Below are 8,326 nucleotides of genomic sequence, written 5' to 3' on the forward strand. Positions count from 1 at the left end.
ACCGGGGTTGCCTAAGATATAACAGTTACAAAATTATAGTTATGAAGTAGAAACAAAAATAACTTTATGGATGGGGTCATCACAACATGAGGAACTGTATTAAAGGGTCGCGGCATTAGGAAGTTTGAGAACCACTGGTATAGACGATGACGTGTGGGACTTTCAAAATAACACGAGTGGGAAGGCCTGGCCGGCTGAAGATCGCTGGGCCTGGGTGAAGATCTGTGTATGGGCCCAGGTGAGCGCACTGATCACGTTCAAGGAAACAAAAGATGTTCCATGTGTCTAGAGCTTAGGCAGTTGGGCCACAGGCTGAGGTAATGGTCAGGGGCCAGATCACACCAAGCCTTCAGTAAGGAGTTAGGACTGTATCCTAAAGACACTGGAGAAATACGGGGAGCCTTGAAGCAGGAGGACATAATCAGATTTATGTTTCACAAATATCCCTCTCACTGCCAAATAGGGGTGGATTAATGGAAGATGGGGGGCCAGGGGCCAAGGAGGAGGGCAGGCAGAGGCAAGGTGAGAGGACAGGGCTGGACCAAGGCAGGGCCATGAAAACAAGAAGGGGGCAGATGGGGGACATCCAGGAGTCCTAGTGGACAAGCTGTGGAGGTTGATGGGTCAGGCTAGGGGGTGGTGATGGGGCAAGAGGCATCAAAGATGAAGCCCAGTGCTCTCTGAGAGCCGGGTAACCCCTGAGATAGAGACTGAGAGGGGTAGATTTGCAATTTGGGACACAGTGCACGTTAGGGACCCAGGGATCAATCACCCAGGGCTGAGCGGGAAGGGGAGTGGTGGCCTTCACAAGGCCTCGGGACCCCCACGTGTGGGGCCCAGAGATGAGGGCTCAGGGAAGAGTGGGCTTCATCAGCACAGAGACAGCAAATAAACCATAAAAGAGAGTAAGATGGCCCAGGGGATGGGAGTTGAGAAGAGCTCCCCCCACGTTTAAGGGATCAGTGAAAACAGGAACTTCTTGCAAAGAAGCAAGACAGGAGAAAAATCGAGGGACAGCAGTGTCTGAGAAACCAAAGGGAGAGCTTTTTGTAGAAGAAGGAAATGGCCAACACTGCCAATTTTTGCCAAGATGGTCAATAAGATGAGTCCTAAAAATGTCCACTCAGCCAGGTTTCCCACTGTCAGAGAAAGGAGTGAGAAAGCAGGGCAGAAGGTGAGAATGAACCTTCTGGGGCTGGGTTACAGTCAGAAATATCAGTATGGACTCACATTTATTTTTATACACAGATAGCTATAGCTATCTACACACACGCACGCGCACACACACACACGCGGAAATACAGGTGTGTGTGTGTATTCCTGGCTTTGTACACATATGTTTATTTCCTAGCTCTATCAGCTGATAGGAACTAGAAACAATGACAGCCCAGTAGATATGAGCATACTCAGTGCCCAGACCTTGGCTTCTAATACCTTTCTCCAATAAAAACAACCCAGGCTCCCTGGAGAAATGGCTGATTCCAGGGCTGGAGCAGGCAAAATGCAAGGTAAGCCTGGATCATCTTACAAATGCAAGAGTAAGGAGGTGCTCAATAAAAAGAACACAGGAACCAACCTGAAAGTGCTCCTATAGCCAAAACGAGACTAATTAGAGTGGAAAAATTAATAGTACTGGATTATATACAAAGAATAAAATATATATCCATGAGTCCATACTGATAAAAATTAATGATTGTACAAATAAAATAAATGGGGTAGAAGAGACGAATCTTCCTACAGAAGAACTCCAAATAATAAATGTAGAAGAAATGAGGGAAGTAGAAAATGAACACTAGAATTCCACAGTAATATCTTTTGCAGGCCAAACCCTGATGAATGCTAAAATTTGTGGATGAAACTTTGAGGAGAAATAGGACATTTGCACAGCCTCAAAGTATCTTCCCATATTTGTTAATTACTGTGGTGATTTTAACATATGAAAACAAATTATTTAATATTTTCCCTTACACAAGCTGGAACTTAATTATCCTCCCCCTTTGAGTGTGGGCTGGATTCCATGATTTGCTTCTAACAGAGTAAGGAAAGGGAAAAACAGTAACATTACAGTTGAGAAACCTGGCAGACACCACCTTAATGCAGTGATCCAGGTTAATTTCACCTGAGTGGTATTCTTCCCCAAACCAATAATCCAAGTCTAACCACGAGAAAAATATTAGACAAACCCAGACTGAGGGGCATTCTAACAGATACCTGACCAGTATGCCTCAAAACTGTCAAGGTCATGAAAAACAAGGAAAGGCCGAGAAATTGCCCCAGACTGGAGGAAACCAAGGAGACATGATGAATAAATACAACATGGTATCCTGGATTGGATCCTGGAACAGAAAAAGAACATTAGTGGAAAAACGGGTAGGATATGAATAAAGTCTGGAGTTTAGTTAGAATACCGATACACATTAATTTCCTACTTTTGAAAAACGTTCCATAAATATGTAAGATGTTAGCTTTAGGGGAAGCTGGGTGTAGGGTATATAGGAAGTCTTTTGTACTATCTCTGCAACTATTCTGTAAATTTAAAATGGTTTTATAGCCCTGGCCGGTTTGGTTCAGCGGTTAGAGCGTCGACCTGCGGTCCTGAGAGACCCGGGTTCGGTTCCCGCTAAGGGCATGTACCTCGGTTGCAGTTTGTCCCCGGCCCTGGTTGGTCGTGCGGGTGGCAGCCACTCGATGTGTCCCTTTCACGTCGATGTTTCTCTCTTTCTCTCTGTTCCTCTCTCTCCCTCCCACTCTACCTGAACAAAAAAATGGAAAAATGTCCTCGGGTGAGGATAAAAAAATAAATAAATAAAATGGTTTTATATAAAAAAATTATTTAAGTACTGTATCTACTGACTTGGTACAAGTGATCACCGGTAGAGTCCCTCCCCTCTCCTGACTCTTCAGATCTCACCTCCTGTGTTCTCTACCCCAGGAGGTCCTTCCTGATATCTTAGACTAGGTCAGGTGCTTCCCTCTGGGTTCCCACAGGCCCCTGTCACTCCCACTATCCTGGCCCTGATAACCGTCTGGTGAGGGGGTGTCTCCCCCACTAGATGAGTGCAGGGTGCAAGCTGTCCGTCATTGCTGTGTCTCTCTCAAGGGAGGAGTGAAGAGTGCCTGTCTTCCTGACCGCTTGGCGAATAGCTGCAGCAGGCAGCAGCTGTGCTGGATCCGTCACTTCTCCCAACCTGACCCTAACCCTTCTGAGCCCAGAGCCTGCCAGAGCCCTACTTCCTCATCTCTCCCTCCCCATTCACCTTATCTAGGACACACCTGAGGCTACGTAAATGGTCTTCCCACCCACCGACCAAAACAGGGTCAACCCATTTCCCCCAGCCCACATCCACACACTCACTCCTGCCCCCAGCACACCAAATGTCAGAAACACTTTGTGACTCTCTGAGGTGCCCAGTCCACAGCCCTTCACAGCAGACACACATCTCTGTAGGAACCCCTCACCCCCACCCCAAGCTATACCAGGTTGAGCAGGGCTTGACACCAACCCCAGCAATCTGATTCCTGTCTAGGGAGTTTGGAATGGGAACAGAGGAGCTGGGGGTGCTGCACTGGAAGGCTGCATCGAGCTGGGGCGAGAGTGACCCAGGGCTAGCCCAGCTGCCTGCAAACAGAAAGCAGCAGACACAGAGAGGTGAGATCACAGGGCCCAGGGGCAGGAGGAAAGCAGAGGCGCTGCCCCATGTTCTGACTCTGTCCTATTCTCACGAGGCCCATGTCCATTTCTTTCCATCACTACCTACAACCCATCCACTGTCGGTTCTGCCTTCAAAGTATAGCCAGATGACTGCTCACTACTGCCTCTGCCCTCCTTCAGGCCATCATCTCTCACTTAGATTACGGCAGCAACCTCCTCATGGGCCTCCCTGCCCATACTCCCAGACCTTGTTTCCATCCATACGCCCTACCTCACTGATTTCGTCCTAGGCCTTCATACTGCAAAAATGCCAGTGACTCCCCAATTTACATCCCCAGCCCAGATCTCACCCCTGAATGCCAGACTCCTAGATTCCACTGCTCACTCAGCAAGTCCACTGGGATGCTTAACATACCCACATCCACAGCCTCAGTCTTCCCCACATGGTGACTGGCACCCCTCCTTTCTCTGTTCAGGCTAAAACCCTTAGAGCTGTTGACTTTTCTTTCTCACCCCACACCTATACCCCAAATCCTGCCCACTCTTCCTTCAAATCATATCCGAAATCTGACCATATCTCCCCAACTCCACTACTGCTACCTGGGCCCAGCCAGCACTGTCTCTGGCTGGATTCGTGCAGCAGCCTCCTCACTAGAATCCTGCTTCCACCCTGTGTCCACACAGCAGCCAGAGGAATCCTATTAACAGCACATCACCCTTCAGCTCAAAATGCTCTGATTTCTATCTCACTGAGAATCAATTCAAGTCCTTACCACAGCCCATCAAGCCCTGCGTGCCCAAGTAATTATAATTATCATCCCTGCCATAATATGAAGTACAGGTCGCCCTTGAACAGTGTGGGGGTTAGGGGTGCCAACCTCCCTGACAGTCAAGAATCTGTGTATAACTACAGCTGGCCTCTGCACGTGCAGATTCCCAACCATGGAGGTGACCCTCGAACAACTCGGGTTTGAACGGGGCGGGTCAATTGGAGAAAACATCTGTGTGTAAATGTACCTGCACAGTTCAAACGCGTGTTGTTCAAGGACTGACTGTCCAGACACTGTGCTCCGCACAATAACCCTGAGAGGTGGGTATTATAACCCCCATTTTACTGTGAAGAAACTGGAGCCTGAGAGAGGTGAAGTAACTTATGTAAAACCATACCACGAGTGAGTGAATATGCTTTTATTCATCTTACACCACTTCTTAAACAATATGAAAGTTTTAATGCTGATGAACATGATGCCAATGATAACAGCTATCACATAATCAGCACTTACTATGTGCCAGCTATCTTGCCACTACTCATTAACTCCTCTGTGCCCTTGTTTCCACATTTTAAAAAAATGTTTTTATTGATTTTTTAGAGAGAGGAAGGGAGAGAGAGAGATAGAAACATCGATGTGAGAAAGAGAAGCATAGATCGGCTGCCTCCTGCATGCCTCCATACTGGGGATTGAGCCCGCAACCCGTGCATTTGCTCTGGCCTGGAGTTGAACTGGGATCTCTCAGTCCGTGGGATGACGTTCAGTCCACTGAGCCACACTGGCCAGGCTCCACGTTTGTATAATGGGAATAATAACATGACCACACAGGGTAACTGTGAGGATTAAATGAGCTAATACATAAAAATGGTAAGATCTCAAAAAAGATAATTAGCTTTTTTCAGTTAGCTCTTGCTGGCTAACAAATCATCCCAAAGCACAGTAGTTTTAAAATAGCAACCATTTATTTGCTCATGATTCTGTAATTTCAGCAAGGCTCAGAAGGTGAGGTGAGTCAGGACGGCTCATCTCTACTCCACACACTGTCAGCTGGGCACCGGGCTAAAGGGCATCACTCATGTCTGGCACATCAGCTAAAACAGTGAAACAGCTAAGGGGGCTGGCTGGGCTTCTGTCCACGTCTCTCTCCAGCAGCGTAGCTGGATTTCTTTATACAGAAGCCCTGGGCTCCAAGAGAGTGAAAGCAGAAGCTGCCAGGCCTTTTAAAGGCCCAGACCACCCCCACCCCACCTCAACGAGCACAGCATCATTTCCACTGCATTCTACTGGTCAAAACAAGTCACAGGTCAGCCCAGATTGAAGGCAGGAGGAGAATTCACTTCCTGATGGGAGAAACAGCGAAGAATGTGCGCCCTTCATTAGCTGCAGCTATTTTAATCTCATAGTAACAGCTTTATCACTGGTCTCTACTTCAATCCTCAATCCCTCACACAACAGCCTGAGGGATATGTTAACACACATAACTGACCATGTCACCTCTCAGTGTTTAAAATTCTTTCCCTGGCCAGTGTGGCTCCATTGGTTGAGTGGCATCCCATGCACCAAAAGGTTGCCAGTTTGATTGTTGCCGATTTGATTCCTGGTCCCGATTGCTAGGGAGCATGCAGGAGGCAGTCAATCGATATCATACTCTCACATCGATGTTACTCTCTTTCTCTCCCTCTCCCTTCCTCTCTAAAAATCATAAAAATCTTAAAATAAAATTCTTATACAGCTACCCACTACACATGGGTAAGGACACACACTCCTTACAGGATCTACATGGTTTGATTTCTTGCTCCCTCTCAGCTTCTAGGTTCCAAACATCTCAAACACTCTCTCTCTCTCTGTCTCACACACACACACACACACACACACACACACACACACCACACTTAATGGAGTTAATGTCTATTCCTTCATCACCTCAAATTTCACTTCCTAGGATCCAGATTAGATTTCCTGTCAAGTGCTATTATAGCACTTTCTACCTTTCTCTGTAATTTCATATTGTGTGATTAGTTGATAAGTTGAACCCCCACCCAAGACTGAGCTCTTTGGGGGCAGAGAAACTATTTTGTTCTCTGCTGTGTTCCCAATTCTGAGCACAAAGCTGAGGCAAGATGAAAACACTTGTTGAACGTCTGAGACCTTAGAAAAATTTAAGGCAGCCCCTTAAAGTTCTGTGGAGAGGGGATTAACAGTCGCTAGGATGCTGAGATCAGGATCTGAGCTCTGAAATTATCCACCCATCCATTCATTCAATAAAAAATTACTGAATCCCTACTATATGCCAAGAGCTCTTCTAAGTGTTAGAGATAAAGCATGAAGTAGACAAAAGCCTCTGCCCTCATGAAGTGTATGGTCTGGTGGGGATGGGGGAGGGGTTAAAGGGACAGACAGTAAGATAAATTACACAGTGTGTTAAATAGTGATATGATTAATGCTAAAGAAAAATTTAAGGGATGTTAACATATTAGTGGTACAATTCTAGAAGGCTGGTCAGGGAAGATCTCAAGGAGAAGGTGTCATCTGAGTAAAGACCTAGGTAGGTGACCTTGACTATCTGGGAAGTGTCCCAGGTAAAGAGAACAGCAAGTACAAAGGCTCTGAGGCCAGTGTGGCTGGAGCAGAGTGAGCAAGGAGAGATGAGGAGATGATGCCAGAGCAGTAACATGGACAGGTCATGCAAGGCCTTGTGGGTCATGGAGAAAACTTTGGCATTTACTCTCTGTGAGATGGAGGCACAGGAGGGCAATAAGCAGGGGAGGAACATGACTTGACACAGGTGTTCACAGTGTCCCTCTGCCTGAATGTGAGAACAGACTGTGGGGAGCAGGGAGTCCATTGAGGAGGCTGCCATGATGATCTAGGCAGGTGATGAGAGTGGACAAGACTAGGGTGGCAGCAGTGGAGGTAGGAAGAAATGGTCAGGTTCTGAATATACTTTGAAAAAATTTGCTAATGGCCCACACATGGGTATAAGACAAATACAGGACTCAAGAACAATGCTAAAGCTTTTGGTCTGAATAACTATGGGGACGGAGGTGGCACTCACTGAGAAGAACCTTGGAAGAACAGATTTTGGGGGAAAAAAACAGGAGTTTGACTTGGCCAAGATTACTCTCAAGATTTGCCTAGATACCCAAGAGGAGATATGTAGGTAGTTAGTCAACAGGTCACGGGAGAGGTTCTGGGCTGGAAATAGAAATTTGAGATACGTTTCCATGCTTATCCATCCCAAATTCTTTACAGAACCTGTATGATCTGGCTCCTGCTTATGACTTGAGGCTCATCTTACACCTGGCTAAATTAATGGTTCACACATACACAAATCCTGGGCCCTCTACTTCCCAGCTACGTGATCTTGGACAAGTTACTTAACTTTCTCTGCCTTCAGTCTCCTCCTCTGCAAAGGGGAGATCATAATAGTACTGGCCTCCTAGGGCTATTAATAAAAAAAAAAATAAGCATCTAAAATATGACAGTCATTGTCCTGCATGCTGGAAAGAAATATTCCTTTCCCGCCCCGTTCCGCCATCTGTAAGCCATACCTACAGACTGTCAACTCAGCCTTCTGGATATATCTCTCACTCACCCTTTGTCCCCTCCCTACCAAGACCCTTTCTCTGGTTTATCCCCGTTGCATGCCTAGGATCCTGCCAGATGCCACCCTGGGGTCCCAGACCCAAGTCTCGTTCCCATCCATCCATTGCCAGATGGCAGCAAATAGGGCCTTCCCTTCCCGACATCCTCCTGTGGCTCCTCACTGCCCTCAGAAAATCCCTACAAAGCCAACAAAACCTTCCATGACATGATTCACACAGAACTTTCAGTGTCACCAGATCACCAGGCCGTTTCTCATCGCTGCCTTTGCGTAAGCCATGCCACCGCACCACCCAGCACT

This window comes from Molossus molossus, unplaced genomic scaffold, assembly GCF_014108415.1.
Source record: "Molossus molossus isolate mMolMol1 unplaced genomic scaffold, mMolMol1.p scaffold_m16_p_21, whole genome shotgun sequence".
NCBI classification, from domain to species: Eukaryota; Metazoa; Chordata; class Mammalia; order Chiroptera; family Molossidae; genus Molossus; species Molossus molossus.